This window comes from Capricornis sumatraensis, chromosome 1, assembly GCF_032405125.1.
Source record: "Capricornis sumatraensis isolate serow.1 chromosome 1, serow.2, whole genome shotgun sequence".
NCBI classification, from domain to species: domain Eukaryota; kingdom Metazoa; phylum Chordata; class Mammalia; order Artiodactyla; family Bovidae; genus Capricornis; species Capricornis sumatraensis.
In genome coordinates, this window is record NC_091069.1 from 207544028 (window position 1) to 207560303 (window position 16276).

The following is a 16276-nucleotide window of genomic DNA, read 5'->3' on the forward strand; positions in this document are numbered from 1 at the left end:
AGGAGTCAGTTCTTTGCATCAGGTGGCCTAAGTATTGCAGCTTCAGCTTCAGCTCAGTCCTTCCAATGAATATTCGGGACTGATTTCCTTTAGGATTTACAAGTTGGATCTCCTTGCAGTCCTAGGGACTCTCAAGTGTCTTCTCCAACACTACAGATCAGAAGCATCAATTCTTTGGCTCTCAGCTTTCCTTATAGTCCAACTCTCACATCCATACATGACTACTGGAAAAACTATAGCTTTGACTAGACAGACATTTGTCAGCGAAGTAATATCTCAGCTTTTTAATATGCTGTATAGGTTTATAGATTTTCTTCCAAGCAGCAAGTGTCTTTTAAATTAATGGCTGCAGTCATCATCTTCAGTGATTTTTGGAGCCTCCCAAAATAAAGTCTCTCATTGTTTCCCCATCTATTTGTCATGCAGTGATGGGACTGGATGCCATGACCTTCGTATTTTGAATATTGAGTTTTAAGCTAGCTTTTTTACTCTCCTCTTTCATTTTCATCAAGAGGCTCTTTAGTCCTGGAGAAAGTGACAATACCAAGTAATTTCACATTAGAATAACTCCTGGAAATATTTCACAACACTGAAAATAAAAAGGACAAATGTTGAAAGCTGATTCACATTTAGAAAGGAGTATGAAGTTTCTTGGACTTCCCAGGTGGCTCAGTGGGTAAAAATTCACCTGCAGTACAAGAGATGTAGGTTTGATCCCTAAGCTAGGAATGTCCCCTTGATCAGGGGGCAATCCACTCCAGTATTATTGCCTGGAGAATCTCATGGGCAGAGGAGCTTGGTGGGCTACAATCCATAGGTTTGCAAAGACTTGGACAGGAGTGAAGTGAAAGCATGCTATAGCACACCTATGACATTTCTCAACATAATAAAGGTGTTCACTCCATATTTTACTTCCTATTGTAATAACATATTATAATATTGTAAGATGAGGAGGCAAGTACTTTTCAAATATTTTATAAGTTTTTACAAAGAAATAAATCACTAATTCTCTGTTTCTAAATAAATAATGATTTTATTTCTTCCTTTCTCTCTATACTTATAAAAAACAAGTTATGGAGAATCCCAGGGAAAGAGGAGCCTGGTGGGTTGCCATCTATGGGGTCACACAGAGTCGGACACGACTAAAGCGACTTAGCTGCAGCAGCAGCAGCAACATGCATAACTGTGACATGCTAACCTAGCTTGCAAGTAGGATAAACTCTGAGACCATGAACATTTCTTGACAGTTTTGGTGATGAAGATTGGGTGTTAGATACATGATTTTCTGGAAGAGAAAGATGAAGGTCTCATAAGCCAATTGGCAATATTTGAGCATAGTCAATCTAATCAGCAATGAAAATAATGACCAAACTGTATGGTCTTCTGAACAATGCATTTTCTTTATTTCTTGCTAATGAAGAGGTGTTTGTAGGTTGAGTCCTAGGATAGGTTTAAAAATAGCCTACCTGGTTTGTGCTCACTCTTTCTGGGCAGCAGAACTTCCTTGTCAATCCAGCAGTTAACCTTAGTTTGCTCCACTGTAATAATTAGTCCTCAGATTCGTCCTCAGTTGACAAAGAGTTCTATCTTTTTCAGATAACAGAGATGTATTTCTACACTGCATGTAAAAGAAGGATGAGTGACAACTGCTATAGGCAGAAACCAGAATAATGGTTAGAAAATGTTTGATTCAATTGAGATATAAGGTGGCAAAATGCTCAAGGCTCCCTAAGAAAGACTGTCAATAGCTGGACAGTCTCACAGCTCAGCCATTCCAGAGTCTATTGTTCCCAATGTTAGATTCCTTTGGACATGACAATGAAATATATCCTTGTTTTTTAGGTTTTTGCAATGATTCCTGGCTACTATGAAGGGGCTGTCTATGGGAAAACAAAAGAAAGACAAAAAGCAAAGAAGCAAACAAAAACTCCTGTGGTAAACCAAGCATAAAGCATTGGCTTGAATTTGAGCTCTTATTTCCCAGATTGCTTCTTTTTTTTTTTTTCTTTATGTTGATGTAGATAGCCTATTGGAGAAACTGACTAATAAAGATCTGTATAATTTTTCTGTCGGCCTTGTCCCCTTGGAAAATTCCCTTAGCACTTATATTAAGCCTGGCCAAAAAGCAGCAGATGCCCCTAGATTTTCCTGCTGTACAAGTCAGCCTGACCCTGACAGAGGGCTCAAACCCCATAATCCCACCCAGAAAACAAAGCAACTAATGCTGCTGAGCCAACGGTTGAAATAAAAGATGACATCAGAGATGATATGGAGTATCAGACTGGCTGAAAGTATTAGAAGTTCATCTGGTTGAGTCATCAGGCATCACCATGGAACCTGAAGCAGAAAATAAAGGTGAAGCTTTTCTTTAATGGCATGGAGCTCCTCTCTTCATCCATGCCCCCAGGCCCTGCCCTATAGCTCTCTTCCCTAACCACAATTACTTTGAGGAGAAGGAAAATTGGAGGTGGAGCCAAGGTATCCCACCCCCAAGGGAAACTGAAGGCCATACTTACCTCTGAAAATGTCCAGAAACTTAGGGGAAGGAGAGACTTGAAACTTATTGCTCTGTTCGTAAAGCTGTCTGAGTTATTATCCTACATAAACTCTGTGGAAGGAAAGGTGTTGGTTTCAGTTAACACAGTCAGGCAGTATCTACATTTACAGAGGAAACAGGTGGCTAATCTGGTGTTGTAGGTGGGAACCTTTGCATTAAATAAATATACTGATTTTTTTTCTACATATTAATTAATGGTATTTACTGTTCCCTCACACAAGTGCCAAAGAAGAGTCTCTCAATTAGGAACAATTGAATATAGAATAGAGTTACTGGGACAGGAAAATCTCTTATTAAAATTTATCATACGACTCCTGGGTTGGGAAGCTCCCCTGCAGAAGGGAACACTACCCACTCCAGTACTCTGGCTTGAAGAATTCCATAGACAGAGGCCCCTGGTGGGCTACAGTCCGTGGGGTCACAAAGAGTTGACACCACTGAGTGACTTTCACTTTTTGACTTTTAAATTTCTATGGCTGATGATTAAGTTCAAAGTCTCAGGGTTTTGAAACTTACCTTTCCTCCTACCTGGAATATTTTTCTTCAAGACTTTCATACAGATTCTTGTTAAGTTGATCTTAGCTCAAATGTCACTTTTTCAAATATGGGTGCCAGGATCTCCAACAAATAGTAGCTCTCCATTTATCTGTGATGCCAGTCATTTTCTATTAAAGCTTAGGAAATTATTTTTATGGAATACTACATAACTCATAAACAATGAAATCCCATTATGTGCAACAATATGGATAGACCTAGGGAGTATTATGCTTCGTGAAATAAGTCCGACAGAGAAGGACAATGCTCTACTTTATCATTAATACTTGGAATCTAAAAAAAAAAAAAAAAGAAAAAAGAAGAAGAAGAAGGAAAACAAAACAAACAAAAAAAAAAAACTAATGCATAGAACAAAACAAAAACAAGCTCACAGGTACAGAAAACAAACTAGTGGTGACCAGTGAGGAGAGGAAAATGTGCAGGGAGCAAGAAAACGGTATGGGATTAAGGGACACGAGCTACTATGTATAAAGCAAATAAATAACCAGGAAATATTGTACAGCACAGGGAAATATAGCCATTAAATTGTAATAACTTTAGATAGAGCATAATCTATAAAAGCATGTTTAAAGACAGCTAGCAAAACAGTATTGGTATAATAGTTTATAATAGTATTTAAATTTTGCTGACTTATTTTTCCACTGCCTTTAATTGCTTTCCTTTTTGTTTCCTTTGGGGAATAAAGTAAAATAATAAAACATATTCCAAGAGGAAGGTTTGGAGATATAGAAGTCTTCAAAGTCCTTTTGCTCATTGGCTTTATTTAAGCCAAACTAATGAGATTTAATTTTGTGTCTATCATAAATATTTATATTTATATATATTTATATTTATTTATTTCATATATGGGATTCCCAGATGGTTCAGTGGTAAAGAATCTGCCTGCCAATGTGAGAGATGCAAGAGATGTGGGTTTAATCTCTGGGTTGGGAAGATCTCCTGGAGTAGGAAATGGCAACCCATTCCAGTATTCTTGCCTGGAAAATTTCATGGAGAGAGGAGCCTGGCATGCTACAGTCCATGGGGGTCACAAAAGAGTCAGTCACAACTGAGCACCTGTGCATTTCATATATGAAAGCAAAACCTCTCTAAATAAAAAGTTATGGGTCTCCATAGAAAAGTATTTTAAATATTGTCAAAGAAAAATTTCACTGGGTGAAGTTAAATAGTTAAGGAGGAATTTGTCTAGGACTATTGCAATAGAGAAGACTTCCCTGGTAGCTCAGCTGGTGAAGAATCCGTCTACAATGCAGGAGACTTTGGTTCAATCCTGGATAAGGAAGATCGCCTGGAGAAGGAATAGGTTACCCACTATTCTTGGGCTTCCCTGGTGGCTCCGACAGTAAGAATCCACTGCAATGCGGGAGACATGGATTTGATCCCTGGATTGGGAAGGTCCCCTGAAGGAGGGCATGGAAACCCACTCCAGTATTCCTGCCTGGAGAATCCCCATTGATAGAGAAGCCTGGAGGGCTACAGTCCATGGGGTTGCAAAGAGTTGAACATGACTGAGTGACTAAGCACAACACCACACATTGTGGTAGAGATGATTACTCTTCAACTCCAGTAAAACAAAGGTCTGGGGAGTCTTAGCAGCTGAGATGGAGGAAAGGAAATTTTAGGCCACCTGTATTTGTTGATGGGCTTACACAACTGAAAATTAAACTTTCTCATATCCTCAGGACAAGAACTACAAGATGTACACAGCAAAATTAGGTTTCTAACTTCCATAGAGATCGAGAGGTAGGAGTACTACCTTCCTTGATGATTATATTTCCAAAAAGATGGCTCTTAGGTCCTTGAGAAAGACATTCCCTGGGTCATAAAACTGTCAAGAGAATTTTAAGAGGATTTATGTACATTTCAAAAGGTGCAGAGAGAGAATTTGTAGTTACAAGTTTTCTAAAGTAAATGCATTAAGAAAAGGGAGGTGGTGGTACTACAGACAAGAATAAATCTATCTAAAGTTTAGTCAAACTGAGGGGACTAGTAAGACCACTCTGACAGTGATATACTGATTTTATAATCTTTGTAACAGAAAAACTAAATTATCTCTTGTTCTCTTTCATAAAGTAAATATCTGTGTGCCTATGCCCTATTTGCATGAAATGCAAAAATTATAAGCAGGGGACTCACCAACTTAAAGAGTTTGCAGCTATAACCAGGCTTGGTTTTAATTAAGGACCATCTGTATTTGGAATACAAGTCCATTGGAAACTTAACTGCTGTAACAAACAGATACTCTGAAAGTTTTGAATCCTTTAAGAGCAGTAAAACCTCATTTTTGTTGGTCAGTGAGCTGATGGATTATAATACAGAAATATTAAAGTCATTTTATGTAGTTGAAAGTACATTTAATGCCAACTCGTAATGACTATGGCTTTTCTTTTTGATTTTTTTTTTTTTTTTTGGCTTTAAAAAAGTCAACTCTTAATGCCAGTGAGCTCTCCAGAACCTCGACGGCTCTGTTCTGTGCACTCATAATTCTGAATAAAACGTTCCTTTTCAATGGCTAATTAGGCCTATTATGTATTGAACCCAGGGGAGGGCAAGGGACAAGTCAGTACTTTAATCCCTACTAAATCTTTTGCTGTTGCTGCTGCTGCCAAGTCACTTCCGTTGTGTCCGACTCTGTGCGACCCCATAGACGGCAGCCCACCAGGCTCCTCCATCCCTGGGATTCTCCAGGCAAAAATACTAGAGTGGGCTGCCAGTTCCTTCCCCAATGCATGAAAGTGAAAAGTGAAAGTGAAGTCGTTCAGTCGTGTCCAACTCTTAGCGACCCTATGGACTGCAGCCTACCAGGCTCCTCCGTCCATGGGATTTTCCAGGCAAGAGTACTGGAGTTAGAGACATTGCCATCTCTAACTAAACATTTTACTAGATCTGTAAACAAAATGTCTTTAATTTCTCCTTTTTTATCTCTTGCTGATGAAAGTGCTAAAAGATAGAGACTTGGGTGAAAAAGTGAGCAGATGTATATGACAGAATAAATACAGAAAGAAAAATTATTTTAAAATACCTATATTTAAAACAATATAAATTTTGTAAAGAGTTGTCAATAAGTAAGAGCTTCTGTCTTCTTTCAATGTACTGGGCTTTGATTTATCAGAATAATTGTTAAAACATAAAATTACATATATATATATATTTTGGTTGATGTTGTTGTTTGATTGTTTTTTCTTCTTTTCTTTTTCTCCTTTTTTAATTTTTTTTTAAATTTTTAAGTCCTCTATTTCTCCTTTAATTTTAATTGTTGTAACCTACTATTAATTTTCAAAAAAAAAAAAAATGACCCTATTTTTAAAGCAAATGCCATATATATATTTTTTGTGTGTGTGGTTGTTGTTGTTTTTTTAATAATTCTCGTGACTTTTTTTTTTTCTTCTTCTTTTCTTTAATATTGTATTTTTGAAAATCCAACCTCTACTGTAGATTTTTAATCTTTGCTTTTTGGTATTTGTTGTCAACTTTGTACATTTAAAAACCCAATCTTCCATACCCAATTTTACCTGAGAGCGAGATTATTGGCTTGACCACTGTCTCCTCCTTTGGACTCTCCTTCTTCTCCACCAGGTTGTCTCTGTCTCCTCCCTCCTCCTTCTCTTCTCTACTCAACTCTGTGAATCTCTGTGCGTTCCAGATGATGGAGAATGCTTAGGGAACTGATTACTGGCTTGATCAGTCTTTCTCCTTTTCATTTCCCTTTTATCCTCCTGGCCACCTCTATCTACTTCCTTCCTCTCCTCTTCCCTGTATAACTTCATGAATATCTCTGAGTGGTCCAAACTGTGGAGCGCACATAAGGAAGTGAATACTGGCTAGCTTGCTCTCTCTCCTTTTGATCCCACCTCATCTCATTCCAGTCACCTCTAACTATCCCCTCCCTCTTCTCTTCTCCATGTACCTCAGTGAACTTCTCTGGGTGTCCCTCAATGTGGAGAAACTTTTCATCTTTAACCTAGATATTTTATCATCAGTGCTGTATAGATGGAGAAGTCTTGAGCCTACTTGTAAAAATAAAACTGAAAACCAGAAGCAGGAGGCTTAAGTCCAAATCCTGAGAACATCAAAGAACTCCTGAATCCAGGGAACATTAATCAATAGGAGCTCATCAAATGCCTCCATACCTACACTGAAACCAAGCACCACCCAAAGGCCAACAAGTTCCAGAGCAAGACATACCACACAAATTCTCCAGCAACACAGGAACACAGCCCTGAGCCTCAATATACAGGCAGCTCAAAGTTACTCCAAAACCATAGACATCTCATAACACATTACTGGATACTTCATTGCAATCCAGAGAGAAGAAATCCAGCTCCACCCACCAGAACTCCGACACAAACTTCCCTAAACAAAAAACCTTGACAAGCCACTGATACAACCCCACCCACAGCGAGGAAACTCTACAATAAAGAGAACTCCACAAATTCCCAGAATACAGAAAAGCCACCCCAAATGCCACAATATAACCAAGATGAAGAGACAGAGGAATACCCAGCAGGTAAAGGAGTAGGATAAATGCCCATCAAACCAAACAAAAGAGGAAGAGATAGGGAATCTACCTGAGAAAGAATTCCAAATAATGATAGTGAAAATGATCCACAATCTTGAAATCAAAATGGAATCACAGATAAATAGCCTGGAGACAAGGATTGAGAAGATGCAAGAAAGGTTTAACAAGGACCTAGAAGAAATAAAAAGAGTCAATATATAATGAATAACACAATAAATGAGATCAGAAACACTCTGGAGGCAACAAGTAATAAAATATAGGAGGCAGAAGATAGGATTAGTGAATTAGAAGACAGAATGGTAGAAATAAATGAATCAGAGAGGAAAAAAGAAAAACGAATTAAAAGAAATGAGGACAATCTCAGAGATCTCCAGGACAATATGAAACGCTCCAACATTCAAATTATAGGAGTCCCAGAAGAAGAAGATAAAAAGAAAGACCATGAGAAAATACTTGAGGAGATAATAGTTGAAAACTTCCCTAAAATGGTGAAGGAAATAATCACCCAAGTCCGAGAAACCCAGAGAGTTCCAAACAGGATAAACCCAAGGTGAAACTCCCCAAGACACATATTAATCAAATTAACAAAGATCAAACACAAAGAACAAATATTAAAAGCAGCAAGGGAAAAATAACAAATAACACACAAGGAGATTCCCATAATGATAACAGCTGATCTTTCAATAGAAACGCTCCAGGCCAGGAGGGAATGGCAAGATATACTTTAACTGTTGAAAGAAATAACCTACAGCCCAGATTACTGTACCCAGCAAGGATCTCATTCAAATATGAAGGAAAAATCAAAAGCTTTACAGACAAGGGAAAACTGAGAGAATTCAGCAACACCAAACCAGCTCTCCAACAAATGCTAAGGGATATTCTCTAGACAGGACACACAAAAAGGGTGTATAAACCCAAACCCAAAACAATAAAGTAAATGGCAACAGGACCATACTTATCAATAATTACTTTAAATGTAAATAGGTTGAATGCCCCAACCAAAAGGCAAAGACTGGCTGAATGGATACAAAAACAAGACCCCTATATATGCTGCCTACAAGAGACCCACCTCAAAACAAGGGACACATACAGACTGAAAGTGAAGGGCTGGAAAAAGATATTCCATGCAAATAGAGACCAATAGAAAGCAGAAGTAGCAATACTCATATCCGATAAAATAGACTTTAAAACAAAGGCTGTGAAAAGAGACAAAGAAGGCCACTACATAATGATCAAAGCATCAATCCAAGAAGAAGATATAACAATTATAAATATATATGGACCCAACATAGCAGCACTGCAATATATAAGACAAATGCTAACAAGTATGAAAGGGGAAATTAACAATAACACAATAATAGTGGGAGACTTTAATACCCCACTCACATCTATGGACAGATCAACTAAACAGAAAATTAACAAAGAAACTCAAACTTTAAATGATACAATAGACCAGTTAGACCTAATTGATATCTATAGGACATTTCACCCCAAAACAATGAATTTCACCTTTTTCTCAAGTGCTCACGGAAGCTTTTCCAGGATAGATCACATCCTGGGCCATAAATCTAACCTTGATAAATTCAAAAATACTGAAATCTTTCCAAGCATCTTTTCTGACCTAATGCATTAAGATTAGATCTCAATTACAGGAGAAAAACTATAAAAAATCCAACATATGGAGGCTGAACAACACGCTTCTGAATAACCAACAAATCACAGAAGAAATCAAAATGTGGATAGAAATGAATGAAAATGAAAATACAACAACCCAAAACCTGTGAGACACTATAATAGCAGTGCTAAGAGGAAAGTTCATAGCAATACAGGCATACCTCAAAACAAGTAAAAAGTCAAATAAATAACCTAACTCTACAACTAAAGCAACTAGAAAAGGATGAAATGAGGAACCCCAGAGTTAGTAGAAGGAAAGAAATCTTAAAAATTAGGGCAGAAATAAATGCAAAAAAAACAAAAGAGACCATAGCAAAAATCAACAAAGCCAAAAGCTGGTTCTTTGAAAGGATAAATAAAATTGACAAACCATTAGCCAGACTCATCAAGAAACAAAGGGAGACAAATCAAATCAATAAAATTAGAAATGAAAATGGAGAGATCACAACAGACAACACAGAAATACAAAGGATCGTAAGAGACCACTATCAGCAATTATATGCCAATAAAATGGACAACGTGGAAGAAATGAATAAATTCTTAGAAAAGTACAACTTTCCAAAACTGAACCAGGAAGAAATAGAAAATCTTAACAGACCCATCACAAGCATGGAAATTGAAACTATAATCAGAAATCTTCCAGCAAACAAAAGCCCAGGTCCAGATGGCTTCACAGCTGAATTCTACCAAAAAATTTGAGAAGAGCTAACACCTATCCTACTCAAACTCTTCCAGGAAATTGCAGAGGAAGGTAAACTTCCAAACTCATTCTATGAGGCCACCATTTCCCTAATACCAAAACCTGACAAAGATGCCCCCAAAAAAGAAAACTACAGGCCAATATCACTGATGAACATAGATGCAAAAATCCTTAACAAAATTCTAGCAATCAGAATCCAACAACACATTAAAAAGATCATACACCATGACCAAGTGGGCTTTATCCCAGGGATGCGAGGATTCTTCAATATCCACAAACAAATCAATGTAATTCATCACATTAACACATTGAAAAATAAAAGCCATATGATTATCTCAATAGATGCAGAGAAGGCCTTTTTGACAAAATTCAGCATCCATTTTTGATAAAAATTCTCTAGAAAGCAGGAATAGAAGGAACATACCTCAACATAATAAAAGCTATATATGACAAACCCACAGCAAACATTATCCTCCATGGTGAAAATTTGAAAGCATTTCCCCTACAGTCAGGAACAAGACAAGGGTGCCTACTTTCACCGCTACTATTCAACATAGTTCTGGAAGTTTTGGCCATAGCAATCAGAGCAGAAAAAGAAATAAAAGGAATCCAAATGGGAAAAGAAGAAGTAAAACTCTCACTGTTTGCAGATGACATGATCCTCTACATAGAAAACCCTAAAGACTCCACCAGAAAATTACTAGAGCTAATCAATGAATATAGTAAAGTTGCAGGATATAAAATCAACACACAGAAATCCCTTGCATTCCTATACACTAATAATGAGAAAGTAGAAAAAGAAATTAAGGAGACAATTCCATTCACCATTGCAACGAAAAGAATAAAATACTTAGGAATGTATCTACCTAAAGAAACTAAAGACCTATATATAGAAAATTATAAAACACTGGTGAAAGAAATCAAAGAGGACACTAATAGATGGAGAAATATACCATGTTCATGGATCAGAAGAATCAATATAGTGAACATGAGCATACTATCCAAAGCAATCTACAGATTCAGTGCAATCCCTATCAAGCTACCAGCGGTATTTTTCACAGAGCTAAAACAGATAACTTCACAATTTGTATGGAAATACAAAAATACCTCGAATAGCCAAAGCAATCTTGAGAAAGAAGAATGGAACTGGAGGAATCAACCTGCCTGACTTCAGGCTCTACTACAAAGCCACAGTCATCGAGACGTTATGGTACTGGCACAAAGACAGAAATATAGATCAATGGAACAAAATAGAAAACCCAGAGATAAATCCACACACCTATGGACACCTTATCTTCGACAAAGAAGGCAAGAATATACAATGGATTAAAGACACAATCTTTAACAAGTGGTGCTGGGAAAACTGGTCAACCACTTGTAAAAGAATGAAAATAGATCACTTTCTAACACCATACACAAAAATAAACCCAAAATGGATTAAAGATCTAAATGTAAGACCAGAAACTATAAAACTCCTAGAGGAGAACATAGGCAAAACACTCTCTGACATAAATCACATCAGGATTCTCTATGATCCACCTCCCAGAATACTGGAAATAAAAGCAAAAATAAACAAATGGGATCTAATTAAAATTAAAAGCTTCTGCACAACAAAGGAAAATATAAGCGAGGTGAAAAGACAGGCTTCTGAATGAGAGAAAATCATAGCAAATGAAGCAACTGACAAACAACTAATCTCAAAAATATACAAGCAACACCTGCAGCTCAATTCCAGAGAAATAAATGACCCAATCAAAAAATGGGCCAAAGAACTAAATAGACATTTCTCCAAAGAAGACATACAGATGGCTAACAAACACATGAAGAGATGCTCATCACTCATTATCAGAGAAATGCAAATCAAAACCACAGTGAGGTACCATTTCACACCAGTCAGAATGGCTGTGATCCAAAAGTCTACAAGCAATAAATGCTGGAGAGGGTGTGGAGAAAAGGGAACCCTCTTACACTGTTGGTGGGAATGCAAACTAGTAAAGCCACTATGGAGAACAGTGTGGAGATTCCAGGAAAGTGAAAGTGAAGTCATTCAGTCGTGTCGACTCTTTGCGGCACCATGGACTGTTGTCTACCATACTCCTCCATCCATGGAATTTTCCAGGCAAGGGTATTGGAGTGGGTTGCCATTTCCTTCTCCAGAAAATTGCAAATAAAACTGCCTTAGGACCCAGCAATCCCACTGCTGGGCATACACACCGAGGAAACCAGAACTGAAAGAGACACGTGTACCCCAATGTTCATCGCAGCACTGTTTATAATAGCCAGGACATGGAAACAACCTAGATGTCCATCAGCAGATGAATGGATAAGAAAGCAGTGGTACATATACACAATGGAGTATTACTCAGCCATTAAAAAGAATACATTTGAATCAGTTCTAATGAGGTGGATGAAACTGGAGCCGATTATACAGAGTGAAGTAAGCCAGAAAGAAAAACACCAATACTGTATGCTAACACATATATATGAATTTAGAAAGTTGGTAATGATAACCCTGTATGTGAGACAGCAAAAGAGACACAGATGTATAGAACGGACTTTTGGACTCTGTGGAAGAGGGAGAGGGTTGGATTATTTGGGAGAATGGCATTGAAATATGTATACTATCATGTAAGAATCGAATCGTCAGTCTGTGTTCGATACAGGATACAGGATGCTTAGGGCTGGTGCACAGGGATGATCCAGAGAGACAATATGGGGTGGGAGGTGGGAGGGGGGTTCAGGATTGGGAACTCATGTACACTCGTGGCTGATTCATGTCAATGTATAGCAAAACCAATACAGTACTGTAAAGCAAAATAAAGTAAAAATTAAAATTAAAAAAAATAAAAACAATCAAAGATCAAAAAAAAAAAAGGAGATAACCTATGTAAAGTACTTTAAAAAAATTGAAGTGTAGTTGATTTACAATATTGTGTTAGTTTCATGTGTACAGCATAGTGATCCAGTATTTTTGCAGATTTAACTCCATTCCAGGTTATTATAAGAAAAAAAAATTACTTATATTTTCATTTCTGTCTACTTTTTTAATACCCTCCAAACCGTCCAGTCTGCATTTGAAGTCTTTTTATCTTTGATATCATCTAAAATTGAATGATCTTTTTAAAGGAAGTTTTCAAATAATTTTTCCATTGATTTTCCCTTCCTCTCTTGAGCAAATTTGTATATTCACCCTATATAATATTACAACTTTGGAACCTGTACAATGTTCTTTGTAATATGAATATATCAGAAGATATATTTAGAAAGGTATTCTTGTATTATGGTTAAGAACAAAAAACTGAAGAGGAAAAAGCAAGTAGTTGCCACTTCAAAACTTACTCTTTGTGTCACCTTTTTATTTTATTTATTTATTTTTTTAATTTATTTTTACTTTATTTTACTTTACAATACTGTATTGGTTTTGCCATACATTGACATGAATCAGCCACGGGTGTACATGCGTTCCCAAACATGAACCCCCCTCCCACCTCCCTCCCCATAACATCTCTCTGGGTCATCACCGTGCACCAGCCCCAAGCATGCTGTATCCTGCATCGGACATAGACTGGCAATTTGATTCTTACATGATAGTATACATGTTTCAATGCCATTCTCCCAAATCATCCCACCCTCTCTCCCTGAGTCCAAAAGTCCGTTATACACATCTGTGTCGTTTTTGCTGTCTTGCATACAGGGTCGTCATTGCCATCTTTCTAAATTTCATATATATGTGTTAGTATACTGTATTGGTGTTTTTCTTTCTGGCTTGCTTCACTCTGTATAATCGGCTCCAGTGTCATCCATCTCATCAGAACTGATTCAAATGTATTCTTTTTAACGGCTGAGTAATACAACCTAGATGTCCATCAGCAGATGAATGGATAAGAAAGCTGTGGTACATATACACAATGTTTCACCTTTTTAAATTCATTGATCTCCCTGAGAAACTTAGTTTCCTTATCTACTAAAATGGTAAAAACTCTAGAACCTTTTCCTATGGAGCCATTTTGAAGATATTAGTTGATAATTCAACTATATTTGTTTCAGAGTCAAAATAATACTAAATGCACATAGTAAATGATTAGCTATTATAACTGAAAAAACTCAGTATTTAAAACAGCAGATGAATTTCAGCTTATTTTAAAATTAGTGTATTAAACTATATCTGTCTTTTTTTGTCAAACTACTTTCCCTATTTGTTTTTTTATGCCATTTTATTTTATAAATTAGGTTTCATTTTCATAAGAGTAAATATATATTTCAAGGTATTCTAAAAAAATTTTTCTTTACCAATGATAGATTTTTGTTCCTGTGTTCTTATCATACATTATTTAGTATATAACTGGCACAACTGCAGTCTGAAACTAATATAATAGTATTAAATCAGTAAAAGTAAAATAAAAGAAATATATGCTCCATAAAAATCATCTTAAAATATATAGTTGTGTAAATATAATCATAATATTATATAATTGTATATTTTCTATCATAGTATCATCAGAATCCTTCTCCATATTGTTTTTATAAAACTGCATTTTTAGGAAAATATTTTAGCGTAAAACAGATTAATTATGGTTTTAGTAATTTAATATGATGTATGCATAAAAATGTGGAATACCTAAAATTTGGTTTCATAAATTCTTTTCATTTTCTAATGATAAATAATCACAAGGGCCAACTTAAAATAATAGTCATTTATTTTCTTTTACTTTTTTGTAATCACACATGTGTTTTGTTCTTCTATGCTATTTTTTCTTGTTCAACAAAGTAATACAATGCAAACGTTCCATCACTCAAAATGGTACAAAATAGAATAATCACCCATTTCATTGTTCCTCTCTTCTAATACCACCAAAGGAATTACTCCTTCCTTGTTCCCAATTTAGTTCTGATGATTACATTGCAATAGACTGAATTATTGACTTCAAAACTATATCTTCATCTTTAACAGATACATTTCCATTTCTTACCATACTGGCTTGACCATTAGACTTGTTCTGGCCAATGAGATGTGTATTAGTGTTTTTGTGCTATTTTCAAATCTGGACCTAAGAGCTTTTGTGTGTTTTCCCCATGTCCTCTGTTTCTACCTTCACCACAAAAATAATTTGTCCCAGTGAATGTGCTGGTCCAAGGATGATGAGAGACATTAGGAGCAGACATAGTCAAACCCACAGCAAGAGCCAAGCCCAAGCAGATGAGCAGCTTTAAACAGCTGTCCAGAGCATCTTAGGGTAGATCAGGTGACCTGCAAACACATGAGTGAAAAATATATGGTTGCTTTAAGTCACTGAAGTTTGAAAAGGTTTATTTCAGAGCAACAGCTGATTGACACTCTTCCATATAGATTTCACTGTCTCCTTTTTCACAGTTCCTACAGTATTAATACGTTTTTAAATTTCCTATAGTTTGTAACTATAACTTTTACAATACAATGTTATAACTTTTAGGCTTAGTCCAGCCCTTCAATGGTCTTCCCTGGTGGCTCAGCTGGTAAAGAATATGCCTGCAATGCAGGAGACCTGGGTTTGATCCTTGGGTTGGGAAGATCCCCTGGAGAAAAGAAAGGTTACCCACTCCAATATTCTGGAGTAGAGAATTGCATGGACTGTAAAGGCCATGGAGTCACAAAGAGTTGGACATGACTGAGTGACTTTCACTTCACATCACTTTAATAGTATTGATTTTATACTTTGCAAGATGAATATAGTAATAGTATTGCTGTTTTCCATTTTTCTCTCTGCACTGAAGATTTGTCTTTTTTCCTATCTTAGTCATTTCCAGGTTTGCTATATTTTTGCCAAGTAAGTTTTATAAAGCTAAAAACAAAATAAAACAAATAAGACTGGAAATAAAAATAAAATTAAACAATAACAGAAAACAATAACAGTAAGAAATGTCAAATAGTATTTCTTAGTAGTACTTAAGGTTGCATTTCCTTTGTATCCATGCAATGCTAAGATGTTTGAGTCACTCTAAATAAAACTGTGTTATTAATGCATATATTAATAGTGTGTAAAATAGTATCAGTACTAATAATTAACTAATAATTGTTCATCTTAAAATACTTCCTTTAAAAAGAAGAGTGATGGAAATTTACATTCTCCCCTTTTTTTAAATTCCCCATCATATAAACATATTGCTAAATTTGGAAATCCACTTATGTGTGGATTTTGATGGAAGCCTAAGATCTGATTAGGACTATATATACAGAGAGAGAGGTTTTACTAGGTATTCATTCTCCCAGAGACCTGGAAGCAAATGGGCCAAC